We start from the raw sequence: 24,551 nt of genomic DNA on the forward strand, positions 1-24,551 counted from the left end.
CTGGCTAGTCATATGTAGAAAGCTGAAACTGGATCCCTTCCTTATACCTTATACAAAAATCAATTCAAGATGGATTAAAGACTTAAATGTTAGACCTAAACCCATAAAAACCCTAGAAGAAAACCTTGACATTACCATTCAGGACATAGGCATGGGCAAGGACTTCATGTCTAAAACACCAAAATCAACAGCAACAAAAGCCAGAATTGACAAATGGGATCTAATTAAACTAAAGAGATACAGCACAGTAAAAGAAACTACCATCAGAGTGAACAGTCAACCTACAATACTGGTAAGTTTAAATGAGCCGAGGCTGGCCAGGCCAGAGCCGCTACAGGGAGGAGGGGGTGGGTGGGGTGGGGTGGGGTACCTGAGGCACTTCAGAAAGTGGGTCTGAGCCTCGAGGATGATGGTGCTGCAGGAACCCGTCCAGGCTGCTATATGGCAAGCACTAAACCACTATGCTTACCGAGTTGGTGCTTTCCTCGCAAAACCCCTTATGCAGAAGTACACACAGAAGAAGCTTTGTTTTTACTGGCAACCTGTTCTTACCGCCCAGGAAAGGACTATAAAGCATATAGACTCTTGAAAGGACTCAGTTGTGCTGCACTGCAATGCAAATACCTGCTTGAAAAATGTTATGTTGATCTCAGCAAGCTTGCAGAAGGAGAACAAATCTTATCTGGTGGAGTGTTTAATAAGTAGAAAAGCCATGATGATATTGTTACTGAGTTTGGTGATTCAGCTTGCTTTCCCCTTCCATTGCTGGGACATGTATACTGCAAGACAGATTGGCTTGCCAAAGGATTAGAATGTTACCAAAAGAGCCTTAGTTTAAATCCTTTCTTCTGGTATCCCTTTGAATCATTATGTGAAATAGCTGAAAAGTCAGATCCTGATCAAACATTTAAATTTGCATCTTTACAGAACTTTAGCAACTGTCTGCCCAACTCTTGCACAACACAAGTACCTAATCATGGTTTATGTCACAGCCAGCCTGAGATCATTCTTACGGAAACACCCCAGTACACAACTGAAATAAATAGATTGAATTTAGAATCTTCCAATTCAAAGTAGACCTTGAATACAGATTCCCAAGTATCTTCTATTGATTCAGCTGTAATTTCACCTGATACTGTCCCACTGGGAACAGGAACTTCCATATTATCTAAACAGGTTCAAAATAAACCAAAAACTCGTCGAAGTTTATTAGGAGGACCAACAGCTCTTAGTCCATTCACCCCAAGCTTTGGGATTTTGCCATTAGAAACCCCAAGTCCTGGAGATGGATCCTATTTACAAAACTACACTAATACAGCTTCTGAAATTGATGTGCCATCCACCGGAGCCCCTTCAAAAATATCTGTTGCCAGAATCGGCCAAACTGGAGAAAGTCTGTCTTCTAACAGAGTGGAAATAGCTGAGAGGTAACTCCAACTCTTGCACAAGCAGAAAGTTCTGATCCATAAATAAGTACAACCCCTCAGGTATTGGGACCCACTATGACATCTGCCCCAAATGCACTGCATCGAAGAAGTTCACGACTCTTGACAGTTCCACAACCAAGGTGAATAGGAAGAAATTAAAAATGAAGTTTCCACCTAAAATCCCAAACAGAAAAACAAAAAATAAAACTAATAAAGGAGGAATAACTCAACCTAACATAAATGATAGCCTGGAAATTACAAAATTGTACTCTTTCATCATTTCAGAAGGGAAAATATCCACAATCACACCTCAGGTACAGGCTTTTAATCTACAAAAAGCAGCAGCAGAAGGCTTGATAAGCCATCTTCGTGAAAGGGGGAAATGTTATTTAGCTTTGTGTTCATACCACTGCAAAGAAGCTATAAATATTTTCAGTCATCTACCTTCTCACCACTACAATTCTGGTTGGGTACTGTGCCAAATTGGAAGGGTCTATTTTGAACTTCCAGAGTACATGCAAGCTGAAAGAATATTCTCAGAGGTTAGAAGGATTGAGAATTATATAGTTGAAGACATGGAAATCTACTCTACAACACTTTAGTATCTTCAAAAAGATGTTGCTCTTTCAGTTCTATCAAAAGACTTAACAGACATGAATAAAAATTCACCAGAGGCCTGATGTGCTACAGGGAACAGTTTCAGTCTCCAACGGGAACACGATATTGCAATTAAATTCTTCCAGGGAGCTATCCAAGTGGATCCAAATTATGCTTATGCCTATACTCAATCAGGGTGAGAATTTGTCTTAACTGAAGAATTGGACAAAACATTAGCTTGTTTTTGAAATGCTATCAGAGTCAATCCTAGACATTGTAATGCATGGTAAGTGGTAATGAAGTGTAAAGACAAAGTCTTGTTGATGGTGCTTGTAGTCACTAATTTTTCTTGTTGGATAGCTCTTTATTGTCATGAATTTGGTTACTAATACTTAGCAATGGTACATACTGGTCAATAGCTTCAAACTAACATGTTTTCTTATGAAATGTATGTCTTTAACAAACTCTTCAGTTAAATAATGATAATAGAATACCAGATCCTTATACTCAACAGTTTCAGTCTTCTACTAAACTTTTGCAGATACTGTAGTTGTGTTTTGTTTGTTTGCTTGTTTAGTTTTGTTACTTGGTTTGTTACTTTTTCTTCGAACACAGAAATGATGATTGGGACAAAAAGTGCTTGGGAAATTGGAAAGGAATAGCATAATTCACTTATTGGATAATAGAAGAAAAAATTCACTAGGTGCTGCTTTTTGACAGTGTTCCAGGTTATTTACTATTAAGAACTTAGTGTGCCCTTTTATTTAGCAGTATCTCTGTTTTACTTTTTGGTACTTGTGTATAAGTAGACACAGGAAATTACTATGCAGGTCATATTGTTATCAACTGAATAACATATGAAAAAGTTTGGTCTTACTTCTGCCTCAACACCATACTTACTGTTGACATTTATTGTATTTTTCTGGACTGATTTAAAGTTTGAATATCAAGAGAAGGCCAGGCATGGTGGCTCATGCCTGTCATCCCAGCACTTTGGGAGACCAAGGTGGGAGGATCACACTGTCAAGAGATCAAGACCATCCTGGTCAACATGGTGAAATCCCATCTCTATTAAAAGTATAAAAATTAGCTGGGCATGGTGGTTGTGCCTGTAGTCCCAGCCACTCAGGAGGCAGAGGCAGGAGAATCGCTTGAACCTAGGAAGTGGAGGTTGCAGTGAGCCAAGATTACGCCATTGCACTCCAGCCTTGGTGACAGAGTGAGACACAGTCTCAATAAAAAAATTAATTAATTAAATTAAATTAAATAAATAATAAATAAAAATAAATAAATAAATAAATATCAAGAGAAAGTATAATTCTGAAGTCATAACTCTGTGGAAGATTTTTTGTCAGATATGGTTATCTTTGGGGTTAATTTTTATAGCAGTTGGGTTTTAACACTTGATTTGCTTCTAAATCTGAAGCATTATATTACTAAAATATTTTTTGATTTGTGAATATGTTGTTTAATGGATTATATCTCATTTCGCAGTAGTACTTGCAGTGCCTGAAAGATTGCCAAAAAATAGTGCTAGCTTTTGCTGAAAAATTTAATAATCAACTTGTGAATACTGACTTCTCTTCCAATAGCTATGTTCTCCGTAATATTTTAAGAACTCAGTTCTTCATAAGACTTTTGTTGTTTTTGATTTTTTCCCAAGTCTGGTTGATCCTTGTGTTGTTCTTTTTGAAATGTGTATTGTCTGTTCAGCTATTCTGCAGGAGTCGCATTCTTAAAAATCTTAACCATATCAAAAATTGTGTTTAAAGGAGGATTATTCAGGTTGGCAAGCTTTTACTGGGAGGAGTTTAAATGCTGACGTATTTAGGTAACTCTAAATACTGAGCAACTTTATTCTAACTACAAAATAGATAGTCTTTCTTGTGTTTTCACTTTCACGATCATTAGCACCGTGTTTAATACCTTTACTTCATCTACAACACAATTATAACGATATACAAAGCCACTCAAATAAATCAGATATATTGTGCTACAAAAAAAGAAAAAAAAAAAGGTCATTATGTGGCACACAGTGAGGTGTGACTCCAATCTACGATCTCCAGTGAAAACCAATGAAACAGGGTCAAATCCTGTGTCTACTAAAAATGAAAAACATGAGCCGGGTGTGGTTGCACTGAGGCAGGGGAATCGCTCAAACTCAGGATGCAGAGGCTGCAGTGAGCTGAGATTACGCCACTGCACTCCAGCCACGGGGGGACAGAGCAAGACTCCATCTCAGAAACAAACAAACACACAAAGCCAATACAGTTGTCTAACTCAACGTGTCAGGCTCAGGTCTCTTGACAGGATACATCCAGCACCCAGGGAAACATCGAGGGGTTGGGTGGAATCTATTATGTTGCCTCAAGGAATGGTTTGAGAGATAGTCTCACAAACGTGGGGGCCTAAGGAAGCCCCTCCGCCCAAGAAGCGATATTCATTTGTATCCTGTAGCCACCCATGAAGGAGAATCGGGCTCTCTACAGACCCCCCACATCCCACCCCTCCCCACCCCACCCATCCCCCCACCTCGTGAAATGAGATCTCGCGCCATCAGACTCTATTCACGTCGTGTGGTTTTGTAATCTCCAGCGTGTGTTTGTGGGTTGCGGGGTGTGGGCGGCTGTGGACAGAGGAGGGAATAAAGCGTTGGTTTCTCGTGGGTGCCCAGGACGTGGGATGTGAGTGGGGTGGCCAGAGCCTAGGAAGCTCATCGCCTGTCAGGACGTCTCCCTTCCTGGTCCCCTCTCTGACCTATGCTCCACATCTTCACAGTTCAGTGGCGACCTTGTGGGTGGAAGTTGCCATCCCTTTGGACTTTAGCCAAGGAAGGCCTGGCTCCCAACCGTCTCCCTGGAGTCGGGGCCTTGGGCAGTCTCACAAGGATGCTGACAGTGATGGTGACAGTGATGTAAGTTGGAGGCCTCGGGTCAATGCAGAGGTATCCATTTGAACTCGGTGGGACAGGTCAGCTTTGCGGAGTCCCTTGCATCCTTCCAGAGACTCATCCCATGCTAGCAAGCATGGTCCCAAGGATCCCAGCTCCCAGCAGAGGCACTTTCGTTCACACAGAATCCTGGGCAGGAAAGTTCTCAGCAGGTTTGGACCTCCTAGTCAAAGAGCCAAAGACAGTTCTGGGATTTTTTTGAAAGAGCCAGTGTTTCCACCATGGGCCTTAGGTAGTTGTGGAAATGGAGAGAAGTGTTTGCAGATACATATTTGAGACAGAACGGACAGGGCTCAGTCATAGGTCATGAAGGACACGAGCAGACGCACATTGAGAAAACCCTCCCAGCATCGTAGATGAACACAGGTATGATTTTTTGAGACAGTCGAGGGAGATGCAACCCCAGATTTTAGGGTTGGATCTTTATTAATAGGTAGTATCTATGAGCTATCCAAGTCCAGAAATCAACTCACCAGTTCTGTACAGCATTCTGTAGGGAGATCAAATCTGGGATGTCTAAAGTTAAGAATTCAGGCCATGGTAATGAATTAGATTAGATGTACTTGAACTTATTTTGCAAAGAAAGAGAGTGCGGGAGATAGCGACAGCCAGATAGTGAGAGAGAGAGAGACAGAGACAGAGAAAGAGACAGACAGAGAGACACAAAGATAACAAAGAGAGAAAAACAGAAAGAGAGAGACAGACAGACAAAGACACAAAGAAAGACAGAGTTGGACAGAGACAGAGAGAAACAGAAAGAGAAACAGACAGAAAGAGAGACAGAAAGACTGAGAGAGAGAGACAGACTGACAGGCAGACAGGCAGAGAAAGAGAGTAAGACAGAATGCAGACACACACAGAGAGAGAGAGAGATACAGAGATAAATGGAGAGACAGAGAGAAAGAAAGAGAGAGATAGACAGAGGGAAAGAGACAGAGAGAGAAAAAGACAGACAGGGAAAGAGAGAAACAGAAAGAGAGAGAGAGAGACAGAGAGAGGGAGAGAAAAAGACAAGGAGAGAGAGACAGACAGGCAGAGAAAGTCACAGAGAGAGAGAGAGAGGCAGAGAGAGACAGAGAGAAACAGACTGGCAAAGAGAGAGAGAAAAAAACAGACAGACAGAGAGAGAGACAGACAGACAGACAGGCAAAGAAAGAGAATAAGACAGAAGAAAGACACAGTGAGAGAGACAGAGAGAGAGGGACAGAGACAGCGAGACAGAGAAAGAAAGAGATACAGACAGACAGACAGAGAAAGAAGGAGATGGACAGAGAGAGACAGAGAGAAACAAAGAGAGGGAGACAGAGAGAGAAAGAGAGAGACAGGCAGGCAAAGAAAGAAACACAGAAGACAGACACAATGAGAAAGACAGGGAGAGAGAGAGACACAGAGACAGAGAGAAAGACAGAGACAGAGAGAAAGACAGAGACAGATAGAGAGAAACAGAAAGAGAGAGAGACAGAGACAGAGAGAAACAGAGAGACAGACAGGGAGAGAGAGAGACAGACAAGCAGAGAGAGAGAGACAGACAGACAGGCAGAGTAAGGGAGTAAGACAGAAGACAGACACAGTGAGAGAGAGGCAGAGAGAGAGAGAGAAATAGACAGGCAGAGAGAGAGACAGAGAGAGAGAGAAGACAGAAAAAGAGAGAGACAGAGAGAGAAGGAGGAAGGGCGTGCTCAGGAAATAATTACACATATTTTATAATGCTTTTGATACTGTAAACGGTGGCTGGGGTGTGCTTTGAAAACAACAACAACAACAACAGCAACAAGAGCAGCAGCAGCAGCAAGAGCAGCAGCAGCATTCGCTTACGGATTTCTAGAAAATAAGATGTTATGAAGTCTAGTAAATATCAACCGGCTCTCACTACATGTTGAGAGATTCACAAAAGCACTAGTTAACAACAGGAGAAAACAGCAGCTAACATGTCTTGGGGAAAATATACGTCACCTGAAAATTGGGGATTTCTACTTCACCTGAAAAGAAATACATACGAAAAAGGAAAGACACCAACAAAACAAAACAAGCCAACAAACACGGGCCAAGGCACTGTCCCTGGAAATCTTACGTGAGCAAACTATTAGTTTTCAGAAAGTGTTTCTATTTTGGGCAAATACTAAGGAGGCCCAGACTAGAGCTGTGACGCCATTCCCATTGTGAAACTATGCTGGCCAGAGGGAGGAGAAACTAAAACATCATGATAAAAGGTGACTGAGACCCAGTCAGGGTGAAGCTTTCCTAGGGAGGGAGGCCTGAGGAGGGAAGCAGGGAAAAAAAAACCTGCAACTGCAGACCCACCCGCTTACCCACGCGGGTCAAGGGCTATGCCATCAGCTCAAGCTGCCTCTGCAGAAGTGGGACCGTGCCATCCCATCTTCAAAAACGGTGGCCACTGAGTGAGGCCTGACTCCCACCAATGGAAATGTCAGCCTGGCAAGAATGAGATGGCCGGCAAGGGGTGGGGGAAGGGGAGAGAAGACTGAGGCACACCAGGGTGTCTCTGGAAGGTTTCCAAGCCGGGCGTTGGGAGGCGGGGTTGGGGGGTTTGGGGAGAACCCACCTAACTGACTAGCTAAATGAAGCTAAAGAGACGTGGGTAGCAGGTGGGGGGGAGCCGAGGGGCAACTTGAAAATTAAACTGACCCCTCCTAAAGCCCAAGTAGAAGAGTCTATGAGAATGAAAGAAACCAAAACACAAAGAAAACTAAAGCGTTGATCAAAGAACAGTAGGGCCCCCACAGGGTGGAGGTTCCCTACGCAACGAGGGAGACAGGGAGGGGCCTCCAGATGGGAGAGAGAGAAACCAGTTGCCCCAGGCTAGGGGAAGTCGGGGAGACTTCCCTCCATGTCACCTCGACTTTCAATAGCAGTGGCTGCTAGGCGATGCCCGAAGACAACTGATGCCTGCAAGTGTCAGTCAGCACGGAAAAGAAGGTATTTATTTATTTGTTTGTTTGTTTGTTTGTTTAGAGACAGAGTCTCACTCACTCTACAGCCTGGGTTGTAGTGCAGTGGCACGATCTCAGCTCACTGCAGCCTGCGCCTCCCAAGTTCAAGTGATTCTCCAGCCTCAGCCTCCCAAGTAGCTGGCATTACAGGCACCTGCCCCACCCTCCCGACTCAGTTTTGTATTTTTAGTAGAGACGGAGTTTCACTGTTTTGGCAAGGCTGGTCTCAAACTCCCAATCTCAATTGATCCACCCGCCTTGGCCTCCCAAAATTCTGGGATGACAGAAGTGAGCCGCTGTGCCCAGACTTAACCATTTATTTTTAAGTCGAGGAGCTTATCAGGGAAATATGAGAAGTACGGATGCCACACGTGACAGAGAGAAAAGTCTGAAAGTGCCCCTTGCATCCAAGTGGGGACCATGTCTTGACCTCCCAAAATCATACACCGAGTGGGGAAGCCCACCAAGGCCTGTCTGTCTATATTCTTCTCGGCCTCTCTAGGCACTTAAGCATGCACTTCTCACTTTCGTGGAAGGGGTAGGGCCCTCCCCATCACAAAGGGTCTGACAGACTGACAGAGAAAGAGACAGACATAGAAAGACAAAAATGGACAGAGAGAGATAGAGAGAAACAGACAGAAAGAGAGAGAGATGGGGAGTGAGTGAGAGAGAGAGAGAGAAAAGGGGGGAGAGAGACACACACACAGGCAGAGAAAGAGAGTAAGACAGAAGACAGACACAGTGAGAGAGACAGGCAGAGACAGAGAGACAGAGACAAAGACAAAGAGAGAGAAAGACAGAGATGGACAGAGAGAGACAGAGAAACAGACAGAAAGACAGAGACAGAGAGAGAGAAACAGAAAGGGAGGGAGAGAGACAGACAGAGAGAGACTGACAGACAGATAGGCAGAGAAAGAGAGTAAGACAAAAGACAGACACAGTGACAGAGACAGGCAGAGAGAGAGAGAAAGAAAGGGAGAGACAGACAGAGAAAGAGACAGAGAGAGAAAGACAGAGATGGAGAGAGACAGACAGAAACAGAAAGAGAGAGAGACAAACAGACAGGGAGGAAGGGAGACAGACAGAGAGAGAGACAGACAGGAAGGCAGAGAAAAAGAGTAAGACAGAAGATAGGCACAGATAGTGAGACAAGCACAGAGAGAGAGACAGAGAGACAGAGAAAAGGAAAGAGACAGGCCGTGCACGATGGCTCATGCCTGTCATTCCAACACATTGGGAGGCCAAGGCGGTCAGATCACCAGGTCAGGAGATCAAGACCATCCTGGCTAACACGGTGAAACCCTGTCTATACTAAAAACACAAAAAATATAGCCAGGCGTGGTGGCGGGCACCCATAGTCCCAGCTACTCTGGAGGCTGAGGCAGTAGAATGGCATGAACCTGGGAGGTGGAGATTGCAGTGATCCAAGATCGCGCCACAAAAAAAGAGACAGACAGACAGACAGACAGAGAAAGTCAGAGACAGACAGAGACAGAGAGAAACAGACAGAAATAGAGAGAGAGAGAGAGAGAGAAACAGAAATGCAGGGAGGGAGAGAGAGAGAGAGACAGACAGGCAGAGAAAGAGAATAAGACAGAAGAGAGACACAGTGAGAGAGACAGGCAGAAAGAGAGAGAGAGACAAAGACAAAGAAAGAGAGATAAAGACAGACATGGACAGAGAGAGAAACAGAGAGAAAGAGAGAGAGAGAAACAGAAAGGGAGGGAGACAGAGAGAGAGAGAGACAGATAGGCAGAGAAAGAGAGAACACAGAAACAGTGAGAGAGACAGGCAGAGAGAGACAGAGAGAAAGAAAGGGAGAGACAGACAGAGAAAGAGACAGAGAGAGAAAGACAGAGATGGACAGAGAGAGACAGACAGAAACAGAAAGAGAGAGACAGAGACAGAGAGAAACAGACAGACAGGGAGGGAGGGAGACAGAGAGAGACAGACAGACAGGCAGAGAAAGAGAGTAAGACAGAATACAGGCACAGACAGAGAGACAGGCACAGAGAGAGAGACACAGAGAAAAAGAAAGAGACAGGGAAAGACAGAGATAGACCCAGAGAGAAAGAAACAGAAAGAGAGAGAGAGAGAAACAGACAGGAAGGGAGAGAGAGAGACAGACAGAAGCAGAGAAGGAGAGTAAGACGGAAGACAAACGCAGTGAGACAGGCAGAGAGAGAGAGACAGAGACAGAGAAAGACAGAGAGAGAAAGAAACAGAAAGAGAGAGAGACAGAGGGAGAGAGACAGAAACAGAAAGGGAGGGAGAGACAGACAGATGGACAGGCAGAGAAGGAGAGTAAGAGAGAAGACAGACACAGAAGAAAAACAATCACCAAGAAAGTTAAAATTCTCCAATGGTCGGAAGTTCAAGACCAGCCTGACCAAGATGCAGAAACCCCATCTGTACTAAAAATATAAAAATTAACCGGGCTTGATGGCACATTTCTGTCATTCCAGCTACTCGGAAAGGTTGAGGCAGGAGAATCACTTGAACCTGGGAGGTGGAGGTTGCGGTGAGCCGAGATCGCGCCATTGTACTCCACCCTGGGTGACAAGAGTGAAACTCCATCTAAAGAAAAAAAAAAGAAAGAAAGAAAGAAAAGACAGATTGGTGAGATGCATCTCAAAATTTTGTTTACAGTCCCCATACTGAAAACGGAAAGAACCGACACATGACAAATACGACCAGAGCATACAGTGCCCAAAAGTGTCATCACAGCACTCTGGGAGGCCGATGTGGGAGGATCGCTGGAGCCTAAAAGTTTGAGATCACCTCGACATGTGAGACGACATCTGCAATAACAAAAATCATAGAAGTTTAAAAAGAGATTATCTGTGCCCAGAACATGGACAACAAAGCAAGAGCACATCCGTACTAAAAACGACTGATAGACAGGCAGGCAGGCAGACAGGCAGGCAAATATAGAATGAGCCAGGTGCAGTGTCTGACACCTGTAATGGCAGCAGTGTGGGCGGCCAAGGCAGGCAGGCAGATTACTTGACAACAGGAGTTCGAGACCAGCCTGGGCAACATGATAGAACCCCGAACCCCATCTCACTCACGTACATGCATACATACATACCTACGGAAAACATGAGAAACAACATAAAATTCAACCGGTGTGGTAGTGCGTGCCTGTAGTCCCAGGTAATGGGGATGGGAGACATCAGAGGCAGGATGACCGCTTGGCCGGTCCAAAGCATTGAGGCTGGGGTGATCCTGGGTGACAGAGACAGAGGAAGACCCTGCCAGTAAGGAAGGAAAGAAGGAAGGAAGGAAGGAAGGAAGGAAGGAAGGAAGGAAGGAAGGAAGGAAGGAAAGAAGGAAGGAAGGAAGAAAATAAGGAAGCAAGCAAGCAAGCAAACGATGATCATGACAATGACATATAACCCATGACAATAAACAAGCAAATAAGAGGGTATGAATAAAGCTAAAAGGTAATTAAGATCACAATCGTTTTCTCCCCACTCCACCCCACCCCACCCCACCTCACCCCACCTCACGTAAGTTGGAGTGGAGGTGCCTGATCACAGCCCACGTTAGCCTCTGCCTCCCGGGCTTAAGATATCCCTGTAGTCCCAGCTACTTGGGAGGCTGAGGTCACCAGAGTCCAGAGTGAGAAGACCAGGCAGGCCCAAAAAGAAAAAAACAAATAAGCGAAAATAAAAAATAATAAATGAATGAAGGAAGGAAGGATATACATACACATGTATATGTAAATGAAATGGGTTTTCATTTAATACATATTCATACATTAAATTTAACATTTATAATAAACATGTATTAATTATGTAAATATCTATATAGTTTTATCACTACGTATTTATGTTTGTGTATGTATATGTGTGTGTGTGTATATATATATAAATATATATGTTTATACACAGCAGCGTGCAGAAAATAAGATTGAAAGAAAAAAGGAATTGGCTGGGCATGGTGGCTCACGCCTGTACTCCCAGCACTCTCTGGGAGGCCGAGGCGGGTGGAAGGTCAGGAGATCGAGACCAGCCTGGCCAATATGGTGAAATTCCTTCTTTACTCAAAATACAAAAATTGCTGTTTGCTTGAACCCTGGAGGCGGAGGCAGCGGCAGCAGTGAGCCAAGAAGGCACCACTGCACTCCAGCTCCAGCTCCAGCCTGGGCGACAGAGTGAGACTCCATCCTCAGAAAAAGGAAAGAAAGAAAGAAAGGAAAAAAAAACACAAGACAAAACCAAAAAAACAAAAGGAGGAAGTATTACTTACTGATGGCAACAGTGACTCTCTCTTAAAAGTACCGCAGAAGCAAACAAAGTGGGGCTGAAAAAAATGTAGGAAAGGGAGTTATGCGTGGTCCCAGCTTCACTGAAGGCTGAGGCTGGTGGGGGCCACCCAGGCATGAATGGGGATAGGTGCCCTCACATGGATGTGCTGCACCGTCCAGGGGGCCCACCACCGGCCGCCTGCTGGTCAACCTGGGACACAGAGAGCCGCTGGCTAAGTCCGCATCTCGCGGGCGGCAGCTGTTCGACCCTGGAGGTTCCGACCGAGATGCGGACGCTCTGGATCCGGCTCGTCCTGAAGGGCACCCCTGCACACCGCTTGGTTCAGAAGGCCAGCTGGTCGACATGGGACACGGCGAGCCACCAGCTGTCTCACACTCTCGGGTGGCAGCTGGTCGACCCCGGAGGCCTGATCGAGGAGCAGCCATGAGTGGAGGTTGGCCTTGGTGGGGACACCCTGGGCCTTGCCCCCCGCTTCCCATCACCTGCAGTACTGGTCGACCCATGCAGAGGAAAGAGAAAGGATACGAAGGCCAGAACCTAGGTGGCCACCCCACAGGCCCACACGACCACCCCTGGGGCAGGGGCTGGCAGGCTACAGACCCAGCTCAGCACAGCCACCTCCACAGTTCCACCCCACGCTCCCCCCAGACCTTCCAGCCCAGAGCTGATGAACCACCCCGGCAGTGAACAGGGAGGAGAGGGGAACGAAAGGATCCATGCACACCAGTGGGGACACGCACCCCCGTCACCCGTAGTCAGCAGAAGGCCAGGAGAGAGGAAGATGGATGGAGCCAGACAAGCACACCGCACCAGGCCACCCCACACGCGCACGGACAAACCCTTGTGTCAAGGGCTGACTTTCAATAGATCACAGCAAGGGAGCTGCCCTGCTACTTATGAAACTCCGACCTGGAAGCAAGTCGTCTACGAATGGTTTAGCACCAAGTTCCCTCCGAATGTGTGTTGCATGAAGGGCGAGTAGGTCGCCTTTCCAGCCACACCCTTCCCAGGATGAAGAGCACTCTGCACCGGACCCAGTCCAGGCACATGGTGGGACACACCCAACCCAGGGCTCTGCAGCCTACCAGCAGGGATGGAGAACCAGCTGTCCAAGGCCAACCAAGGCTCCACAACATTGCTGTATCCTTCCACCTGGGTGGGATTCTGACTTAGAGGCATTCAGTCATAATCCAAAAGATGGTAGCTTCACCCTATTGGCTCCTCAAACAAGCATATGTCTAAACCTGCGGTTCCTCTCATGCTGAGCAGGTACCATGGCAACACATCACACAGGGTAAAACTAACCTGTTTCACGACGGTCTAAATCCAGCTCACATGCCCTATTAGTTGAACAATCCAATGCTGGGTGAATTCTACCTCACAATGATAGGAAGAGCCAACATCAAATGATCAAAAAGCAACGTCTCTATGAACACTTGGCTGCAACAAGCCAGTTATCCCCATGGTAACTTCCTGACAATCTCCTGCTTAAAAGGATCAGAAGGAGCATCAAAGCCCAGCTTTCAGTCTGTATTCGCACTGAAAATCAAGATCAAGCGAGCTTTTGCCCTTCTCCTCAAGAAGTTTCTGTCCTCCCTGAACTCGTCTTAGGACATCTGCATTACCGTTCGACAGGCGTACTGCCACAAACTCCCCACCTGGCACTGTCCCTGGAATGGATCACACCCGGCCGGCGCACAGCTGGGCACTTGGCACCAGAAGGCAGAGCCCCTTGGGCCTCACCCCCTGCCTCACCGTGTCAGTGAAAAAAGGATCAGAGTATTAATAGTCCACGGGCAGCCCACAGGAACCCACCCTGCCCCCTCACGGGGACAGGGGGGCACCGGAGACCTCCCACTTATTCTACACCTCTCCCATCTCTTCACCATGCCAGACTAGAGCCAGCTCAACAGAGTCTTCATTCCCCACTGATTCCACCAATCCCATTCCCTTGGCTGTTGTTTCACTGGAGAGCAAGTAGGTAGGGACAGTGAGAATCTCGTTCATCCGTTCATGTACATCACTAGTTAGTTGACGGGACATTTGGCTACCTTAAGAGAGTCAGTTACTCCTGCCATTTACCCGTGCTTCATTGAATTTCTTCATTTTGACATTCAGAGCACTGGGCAGAAATCATTTCACAACACTCCCTGAGGGCCTTCGCGATGCTTTCTTTAAATGGTCGGGTTCCCCTGGTGCACACCAGCTCTAAGTTGGCTGCTAAGCACCAGCCGAGGCACTGCACAGAACGATGGTCCTGGGGATAGGAACCAGCCAGTAGCCCGCCACCACCACGGGGTGGGGGACGGGAGACAGATGGGGCCGGGGGGAGGTGGGGGAACGAACCACCCCACACACCACCCACCACCCACCAACACCAGATCGCTCCCTGCCTGAGTGGACATGCACCATGGCACAGAGCAAGACAGGGCACACCAGCACCCACCTGACTCCCCATGGGCGGCCACAACTGGGGCAATCCATGGGAAGGGCCCAACTTGCGTCCAGAGTCACCACCGACACTAGCCTCCCAGGCCCCCCTCACAGGAGATCATACCCTGCCACCAGTGCCCTATGGCCACTGCCACCCCCAGGGAGGGGGAGGATGGGGAGAGAGGGGGCAGTGGAGGGAGCGAGCGGCACATGGGGTGGGGCAGGGGAGGGCCACGACAGGCTCGCCCGGGTAGTGGGGAGGCGGCAGCACCTCGTCCAGCGGCGGCACGCACCCAGCCCTTACAGCCAATACTTATCCCAAAGTTATGGATCTGGCTTGCTGACTACTTTTACCTACATTGTTCCAACAGGCCAGAGTCTGTTCACCTTGGAGACCTGCTGTAGACATGGGTATGGCCCTGTGTGAGACTTACACCGTCTCCCCTGGATTTTCAAGGGCCAGCCAGAGCTCACCAGACACCAGCAGAACCACGATGCTTTGCAAGGTACAGGTCCCTCTCTCAGGGCAATGCCACTCCAGGTGCCCTGTCCTTCACAAAGAAAAGAGAACCCTCCCTGGGGCACCCACATGCTTCTCCAGGATCGGTTATATTACCACACTGGACGCCTCGTGGTGCCCATCTCCACCACTCTGGATTCAGGGATCTGAACCCGACTCCCTTTCAATCGGCTGAGGGCAATGGAGGCCATCACCCTTCCCTTCGGGACGACACTCACCCATCTCTCAGGACCGACCGACCTATGTTCAACTGCTGTTCACATGGAACCCTTCTCCACTTTGGCCTTCAAAGTTCTCATTTGAAAATTTGGTACTACAACCAAGATCTGCACCTGTGGCGGCTCCACCCAGGCCCACGCCCTAGGCTTCAAAACTTACTGCAGCGGCCCTCCTACTCGTCATGGCGTAGAGTCCCTGGGGCTCCAGGGGAGGTGGGAGGAGAGGACCCCCACCACACTCACACGGGCATACTGCCACCACCGCTCCCGTCCACTCTCAACTGCCAGCAACAGCCGTGTATGGGCCCGACGCTCCAGCACCATCCATTTTCAGGGCTAGTTGATTTGGCAGGTAAGTTATTACACAATCCTTAGCAGATTCCAACTTCCATGGCCACCGTCCTGCTGTCTATATCAACCAACACGTTTTCTGGGGTCTGATGACTGTTGGCTTTGGGCACCTTAACCCGGCATTCGGTTCATCCCACAGTGCCAGTTCTACTTACCAAAAGTAGCCCACTAGGCACTCTCATTCCATGCCTGGCTCCATGCCAGTGAGCCAGGCTTCTTACACACTTAAAGTTTCAGAATAGGTTGAGATCATTTCCTCCCCAAGACCTCTAATCATTGGCTTTGCCGGATAAAACTGCATGGTGAGGTTACGTTTGCGAGAGCACCAGGTATCCTGAGGGAAACTTCAGAGGGAACCAGCTACTAGATGATTCCATTAGTCTTTCACCCCTATACCCAAGTCGAAAGACCGATTTCTACATCAGGGCCGCTACGGACCTCCACCAGAGTTTCCTCTGGCTCCACCCTGTCCAAGCATAGTTCACCATCTCTCAGGTCCTAACACATGCGCTCGTGCTCCACCTCCCTGGCGCGGCAGGTGAGATGGGATGGTGGTACGCTGTCGGCAGACTGGAGAGGCCTCGGGATCCCACCTCAGCCAGTGAGCACACCAGCCTTCACCTTCATGGCTCCACAGCGGCTTTCGTGCGAGCCCCTGACTCATGCACGTGTTAACCTTGGTCCGTGTTTCAAGATGGGTCGGGTGGGGAGCCGACGTCACCACCGATCCCATGTGCTTGCTACACCGAGGGACGTCTGCGTGGCCCCAAGAGAACTCCCCCGGGCCGACAGCATGACCCGCCCATGGCACACTGGGGACAGTCTGCCCTATCCCCCTACACAGCTCCCCGTCACCGGGGATGCAGGTAGGGGGTTGAGAGAGCAGACACAGTGGGAGGGGTGTCCCGGCTCCCCAACAGGAGACACCGGCGCACCCCCGGGGGGGAGGGCACTGGCAGGGGAGAGCACAACAATGGGTCTCTCTCCCTCGGCCCTGGGATTTGACAATGGCTGCTGCAGGGGTTCTGTAACTCAGGAGATTTGGTCCCACCACCACCACCACCCCGACCCGCACGGCCTCCCGAGGGAGGACACGCAGCCTGGGAGAAGATGGGGAAGGACAGAAGGGGCCCCCAGACCCACCCTTCCCCACCGGGCTTTCCCACCCATCCCAGAGCCAGTCACAGTGCACCGCCGCGGTGGAAATGCACCCAGCGGCCGCCAGTCGCCAGTTGGGGGACAGTCCTCCACCGATCCCGGCCCCGCCTGCCCACACTCCCACCGGAGCCCACCCGCTCCGGGGAGGAGGAGGGGCAGTGGGGGAGGGAGGGCGGGTGGGAGGGTCAGGAGGAACAGGGGGCAGAAAAGATCCACCGGGCCACCAACATGGCCAGACCAGCAGCCGGGTTGAATCCTCCAAGCAGACTGCTCGGACCCCACCCATTTACCTCTTAATGGTTTCATGCCCTCTCTTCAAAGTTCTTTTCAACTTTCCCTTATGGTACTTCACTATCGCTCTCGTGTCAGTATTTAGTCTTAGATGTTTACCACCCCCTTTGGTCTGCATTCCCAAGCAACCCAACTCCAGGAAGACCCGGGCCCAGCGCGCCAGGGGTGGCTACCAGCCTCACACCACCAACAGTCTTGGCCTAGATCAGGACTTGGGCCACCCACCAGCGGTGCCGGGGACAGGGCCTTCCATATGCAACATTTCCCACACCCCACCACAAGGCAGGGATTCAGCACTGGGCTCTTCCCTCTTCACTCACTGTTACTAAGGGAATCCTGGTTGGTCTCTTTTCCTCCGCTCACTAATACGCTTAAATTCAATGGATCACCACGTCTGATCTGATGTCACGTCTCAGAGGGGAACCAGGCAAATGGACAGGCAGGGGCTGGTCAGCGGACTGATGAAATGCACCAGCCCTCCCGACCACCCGACGCTCTGTCGGGAGACGGGCCCGACGAAGGGAGAGGGAGAGCAAGACAGCCGCGGCTGACTGCACCCCCGCTGCCCTGCCAGAGCAGGACCACAGGAGGGAAGGGCACAGATCAGGGGTGGGACGGACACAACACACCTCCGTGGGGGATGGGTCCAAGGACACAGCAGCAGCACCACCCTGTCCCAACACGGAAGCTCAGGACAGGGACCCAGCATGGCATGGCCAGAAGCCAGAGGTGGGCATGGGATGGCAGATGACACCACGGCGTCCCATGAAACCTGGGACCGCTGCCATGAGTGCACCTAGGAGGGCCACGAGGTGGGCTTCCAGCCCCATACACACCACAAAGCAAGCCAGGCGGGCAGGGGGCGGGTGAGGAGGACAGTGCCCCGTAGGGGTGGCAGGGAGGAAGGGCACTGGAGCAGCTGTCAGCTGGACACTAGGCCTCCACCAGGGGCAGGAAGTGAACCGCAACAACCAGGACACGCTCCCCCACCATCTCACTGCCAGACCCTTCCAGACCTGTCTTCCTCCCCCCTCACAACACTCCCCCACCACCGACGAAGCACGACAACAATGGCACGGGACCTTCCACCTAGCCAGGGCCAATGAACCCTGAGCCAAGTGCAGTGCGAGGTAGCCCCAAAGGGAGGAACCCAGACCACATTGGCAGCCACAGGAGCAAGGCCAGTGCCAGCTTTCTTCCCTTTCCATTTTTATGGGCTGTGACACCACCCTCTGTCTCCCAGCCAGGCTCCCCTTCCCCCCACCACCAACACGTGACCACACAGGGCCCACAGGGTGAGGAGGAAGGGGCGTGTGCAGCAGAAGGGCAAACATCACCGGGTCTGCATTTGGGGGGATGGAAAGCCCTGACAGACCCTGCAAGGGAATCCCCCAGCCACACATCCCAAGGAACCCAGAGGCACCCCCGGGGGCAATTGATCAGCAAGCGACACTCAGACAGGCATAGCCCTGTGAGGAACCCAGGGCCACAAGTGCGTTCGAAGTGTCAGTGATCAACGTGTCCTGCAATTCAAATTCTCACAGCTAGCTGCACTCTTTGAGGCACGAGCTGAGTGATCCACTGCTAAGAGTCCTACGAGGTTGATTTGGGATCCAAGCGCCTCACTAAACCATCCAATCGGTATTAGCAACTGGTAGTTTGGTACAAAGGGCAGGGACTTAATGCAAGCTTATGACCCACACTTACTGGGAATTGCTTATTCATGGGGAATAATTGCAATCTCCCATTCCCATCACAAATGGGGTTCAACGGGTTACCCTCACCTGCCAGCATAGGGTAGGCACACGCTGAGCCAGTGTAACACACATGCAGTCCCGGACATCTAAGGGCATCACAGACCTGTTATTGCTCAATCTCGGGTGGCTGAATGACACTTGTCCCTCTAAGAAATTTGAGGACGCTGACCACTCTGGGTCACATAACTAGTTAGCATGGCAGAGTCTCGTTTATTATCGGAATTAGCCAGACAAATCGCTCCACCAAGAACAGCCATGCACCACCACTCATGGAATCGAGAAAGAGCTGTCAATCCTGTCCACATCAGGGTGAGGTTTCCCATGTTGAGTCAAATTAAGCCACAGGCTCCACTCCTGGTGGTGCCCTTCCATTAATTCCTTTAAGTTTCAGCTTTGCAACCATACTCCCACTAGAACCCAAAGACTTTCGTTTCCTGGAAGCTGCCTGGCAGGTCATGGGAATAATGCTGCTGCATCACCAGTCAGCATCGTTTATGGTCCGAACTACGACAGTATCTGATAGTCTTCAAATCTCCGACTTTCATTCTTGATTAATGAAAACATTCTTGGCAAATGCTTTCACTCTGGTCCGTCTTGTGCCAGTCCAAGAATTTCACCTCTAGTGGCACAATACGAAAGCCCCCCAGCAGTCCCTCTTAATCATGGCCTCAGTTCAAAAACCCACAAAATAGAACCACGGTCCTCTTCCATTATTCGTAGCTTCAGTATCCCGGTGGCTCGGGCCTGCTTTGAACACTAATTTTTTCAAACACTTCGGGCCCCACAGGACACTCAGCTAAGAGCATAGAGGTGGCACCACCCGCCCCCAAGATCCAACTACCAGCTTTTTAACTGCAGCAACTTTAATATATGCTATTGGAGCTGGAATTACTGTGGCTGATGGCACCAGACTTGTCCTCCAATGGATCCTCGTTAAAGGATTTAAAGTGGACTCATTCCAATTACAGAGCCTCAAAAGAGTCCGGTATTATTTTTCATCACTACCTCCCCAGGTACGGAGTGGGTAACTTGCGTGCCTGCTGCCTTCCCTGGATGTGGTAGCCATTTGTCAGTCTCCCTCTCCAGAATCGAACCCTGATGCCTTCACCCGTGGTCACCATGGTACGCATGGCGACTGCCATCAGAAGTTGATAGGGCAGACGTTCGAATGGGTCGTCACTGCCACGGGGGGTGTGAGATTGGCCCAAGGTTATCTACAGTCACCAAAGGAACCAGGGCCCACCCCCTGGCTGGGGCCAGAAAGGGGCTGACTGGGATGGTTTTGATTTGATAACTGCATGCATCCGCCGCAAAGGGTTCAGCACCTGTCAGCATGTACTACCTCTAGAATTGTTATCCAAGTAGAAGAGGAGCGAGCAACTAAAGGAACCATAACTGATTTAATGAGCCATTCACAGTTTCACGATACCGGCCATGCGTACTTAGATACGCATGGCTTAATCTCTAAGACAAACATGCTACTGGAAGGATCAACCAGGTAGGAAAAGCGCAGTGAGGCCCCGACGAGGCCAAGGCCTTGCAAGGAGGGGCCCAGCACCCTGGACGCGAAGATGGGTTGTGGCCGGGCTGGCGGCAGGGCGCAAGTGCGGGGCAGTACGTGGGAGGTGCAGCACAGGGAACCGGACACCCCACCCACATGACACACCACCCCCCCCACCCCCACCATGGGCTCACCACCACCGACCCTTCTCATCCACCTGCGAGGAGGAGGACCACCAAAACCGTGCCTAGCAGCCACGATGAACCAGCGGCCACTTATGCACACAGTAGGTGCAGGGCAGTGGCGAGGAGACACAGCTTCCCCCGCCCCATGGGGCGGCCCCAATGTTCGGGTGGAGAGCGAGAAGCGGACCGTGGTGCCCTGCCTGGCAACAGTCGTGCCATGCGGCCACAGCACCCACACACCTGTCCTGGTCAAGGTCCGGCTCCGAGCCCTGCCGAGAGTCGCAGGCGCAGGGGCGGCAGACACCACCCGATGGCCAAAGGAGAGGAAAGGAAGCCGGCTGGCATGCCTGCCCCCACCCCCGACCTGAGAAAAGGCCGAGCGACCAGCAAGTCAGAGATCAAACTTCACCCCACAGCGCACGAACGCCTGTCCAGGAGGGACCACCGGGCCTCACTCAGGCGCATGCGCCAAACAGGGCAACATCACGCAGGGAGGCCGTCTCTCTCTGACACCGACGCCCAGAACAGATGCCTCAGGTAACGGCCGCAGCAGGCCCAGGAAGCAAGGTGCACCTGGGGTCTCACCGACCCAATTCAGAAGAGCTGGCCGGGAGAAGACAAGACCCTGGGGTGAGGCCGAGGTGAAGGGAAGGCGTGAGAAAGCCTGCCAGTGGGGAAAGGGACACCACGGGACGCCTCAAGCGCAGCCAATCGCGGGCAGGACACACGCCGGGGTCTCACCGCCAACAGCCTCCAAGCACGAAGGCAACCCCGCGCCGCACCTGGAGTGGCCGACTGGTCTTCGACGATCCCCGCGGCTCCCCCCACCGCCACCGCAGTTGCGGCCAGCCCCCAGAACTTTTTCCCCTCACGTGCTGCAGGCCAACCCTAAAACCCTCCAGGCGCCCACCAGGCCCACGCGTGGCGCCACCAACCTGATCCCAAAAGCACACGCGCCAGGGGAAGTGGACACCGGGCCAACAAGTTGGGTCCCAGACGGGGCCACCACCAATGTAAACCCAGTGAGCCACTCAGAGAGAGAGGATCGGTGGGCGAGGAAGGGGGGCACAGAGAGGCAAGGGCCAGGGACCACGAGAGCAAGGGCACCCGTGAGCCCACAGAGGAGCGGCTCGGGGAGAAACCTCAGGCACGGCCAGGCCACCAGGAAAACACGGCCACGGGATCCCACCACCACAGACACGAGGGCGGTCCCACAGCACTCTGCCTAGAATGCCAGACAGACCTCGGTACCCACCGACACCCACCTCAGGAGCCTCAGCTCCCTCCACCAGGGCCCCGAAGGGACCACAGCTACAAATCCAATGCCAGCGTCTCATTGCACGTGACTCTTGTCCCTCCTCCGACCCGGTCCCGCTCCAGGAGACCGGTGCACCCCCACCGTGGGACGCTTTCCCAGGGCCAGGCGTCCTAACCCCATGCCCTGCAAACGCGGTCATCCGCACCAGTCGTGATTTGGCATAGGAGGAGGCAGAGAGCAGACTGGCAGGAGAAGGGGTCACACTCTGGACTGAACGCCACGCACACCCACCCCTCGCAGCAGTTGGTTCTCAACCGCTAGGACGCTGGGCCTGGCCTGACGGTATCCTCCCACAGCTCGGAATGGTGAGGCGGGGGCCACAGTTGGCGACAAGTCACGCTCAGCCACCACCGCGGTGGCCGGCGGAACCCTCGGTCTCTCCCCTTCACCCCGTCGAGGTGGAAGCGGAGGAGGGTCCTCTGCAAGCAAGCCGCTACGGCAGCGCTACCATTACACAGAGGTGGCAGGCCGAGAGTATCCGGGTACCCCAAAGGCACACTTTTCAGATTGATAAAGAAGGCTTTCTCACCCACGGCAGTTCACATCCCTCACCCACTAGTCGTCCCTCGTCTGGCCCACAGAGGGGCTCAGGGACGCCTGGGGAAGGAAGGGGACCTGAAGTACCAGAAAAAACCTGCGTGCGGCAGCCTTGAGCATTCATGGTCAGGGCAGGGGCCCGGCCGGTGCACGTGCGAACAATCCCCTAAGGCCCCCAGTCCACCCGCCTTTCTTTCGAGGCAAACCATCTCCAAAAGTAAACCCACATAACGTCTGGTTGGAGGCAGAAACGGTAGTTTCTCGGCGGCAGGCCGGAGCACACATCACCGGCCCAAGCCCACCGCGGTCGCTCACACGGCCGCTCCCACCCACCAAAGGGGAGCACCGACCTTGTGCTCACCGGACCAGGCAGCGGTTTTCTCCGCTTGGGAGGGGCGTGCCTCATTCCAACGCCTTGAGCCCCACACCAACGAGCTCCCTCAGAAGCCACACGCAGACACCAAGGCGGCGACCAGAGGAGGGGCCGCTGGGGGTGGGAACGACACACCACTGCTCGGCCTCCGGCACCTGAGGGACAACCCAGAGCAACGCAAAGGCCCAGGCGGAGCCAACCCTCACGCAAATCCTGAGAAACCAGCACGACGGGCCCCCGTGGAGGGGGCCACCCACAAATCGACAACTACAGGACGTGAGAGCGAAAGGTGCCTGCCGCGTCAGAGAACCTCGCCGACCCACCCTGTGAAGTAGAAGGCGGGGTTGGGACAGCTAGGTCAGGCCGGATTCCCCACCCCATGCCTTCCCAACGCACCAGCCACAGACGGGGAGAGAGACAAGGGGGCCCTCGTGAGCAGGGTGAAAACAATGGTCCCATTCACCACGAACGTCCGCCCCTCACACGTCGCGGCTCGCAGCCATTCTGGAAGAGCATGGCATCACCACATCGATCATGAAGAGCCCCCCTCAAGAGCAGGGGTCGGCCAGCCCACCAGCAAGTGAGCCGATCAGCCCAGCCATTCCTCACTCTCGGGAAGGGATGGCAGACAACCCAACAGAGACGAGAATGCCTGACACCCACGGCACGGAGCCAACAGCGTGGGGTTGTGACCGCCGCCCTGGGTGCCCACAGCGGAGAGCAAACGGGGGCAGGGTAGCCCCTGCCGCCCCCAGGTGGGTCAGAGGCCTGGAACTGGGCCAGCACTGAGAGTTGGGATTCTCAGACGCGTGAGAAAGCAGCAAGCCTGCGGATCCCAGCAGGCTGCTCAAACAGGAGCAGAGCTGGCTAACTGGGTCACCGGTAAGCCAGAACCGTGCACACATCCAGAGACCCGACATCTCCAGAGACAGGTCGCCAGACGACAACGTGTCAACAATAAGCTGGTGGCCCAAAATGCCGACTCGGAGTGAAAGATATACCTCCCCGGGGGCAGGAGATTGAGTCACCGACGACGCCGCTGGACCAGGAAACCACAACACGGGCATCCGTCCCCAAAATAACCACCATCACAGCCAGACACAGAGCACCCAGGGCCCTCTGGTCGATCCCAGGACACACGCGGGAGCAGCGCTGGGCCAGGGACGCCCTCCCGGCCACCCGTGCCACACGCAGGGGCCGGACCCTGTCTCCAGATCGAGACTCAGAAGCATTTTTAGCCGGCCCCTCGTACGACCAGGACACACGAGGGACTGAAGGCCGGCCAGGTGTGACCTCTCGGGCCGCACGCGCGCTCATGGAGGGCTCACTGACTTCGCAAGGGGACTTGTCAGAAAATATCACGGCAGAGGGCCGCAGCTCAGTCCGGGGACCGCTCCCCTGCACTGGAGGGACAGAGGCAGGACGGTCTCTGGCTCCCCACTGGGACTCGGAAACAAATTCGGCCGCCGCCTCAGAAGGCCAGGATGCCCGTGGGCCAGGATGCGACCAGGCCAGGAAGGGCATCCCCAGCCTCCCGCTTCGCGGCTCAGGCCTCGGGAGTTGCAACGTGCTGGTGGACCAGCCCAGGCAGCCCCACACCCGGTTCGGGCCCAGAAGCGCAGCGACAGCCCCCCCGCCACATAAACCTGCGCGCCTGAGTTCTGACTCACAAGTGACGCGCCACAGCTCTGGCGCCACCGGGCCATCACG

At 51.8% G+C, this 24,551-nt stretch overlaps 2 pseudogenes; one reads left to right on the forward strand and one right to left on the reverse strand.

Annotated features, from left to right (window-relative positions):
• The first annotated feature begins 375 nt into the window (after positions 1-375).
• LOC100608439 (cell division cycle protein 27 homolog) lies at positions 376-2,314 on the forward strand (annotated as a pseudogene).
• A 10,718-nt stretch (positions 2,315-13,032) lies between these two features.
• Positions 13,033-17,578, reverse strand: LOC112206597 (28S ribosomal RNA; annotated as a pseudogene).
• Between the last annotated feature and the right edge of the window lie 6,973 nt (positions 17,579-24,551).

This window comes from Pan troglodytes, chromosome Y (genome assembly GCF_028858775.2).
Source record: "Pan troglodytes isolate AG18354 chromosome Y, NHGRI_mPanTro3-v2.0_pri, whole genome shotgun sequence".
Lineage (NCBI taxonomy): Eukaryota > Metazoa > Chordata > Mammalia > Primates > Hominidae > Pan > Pan troglodytes.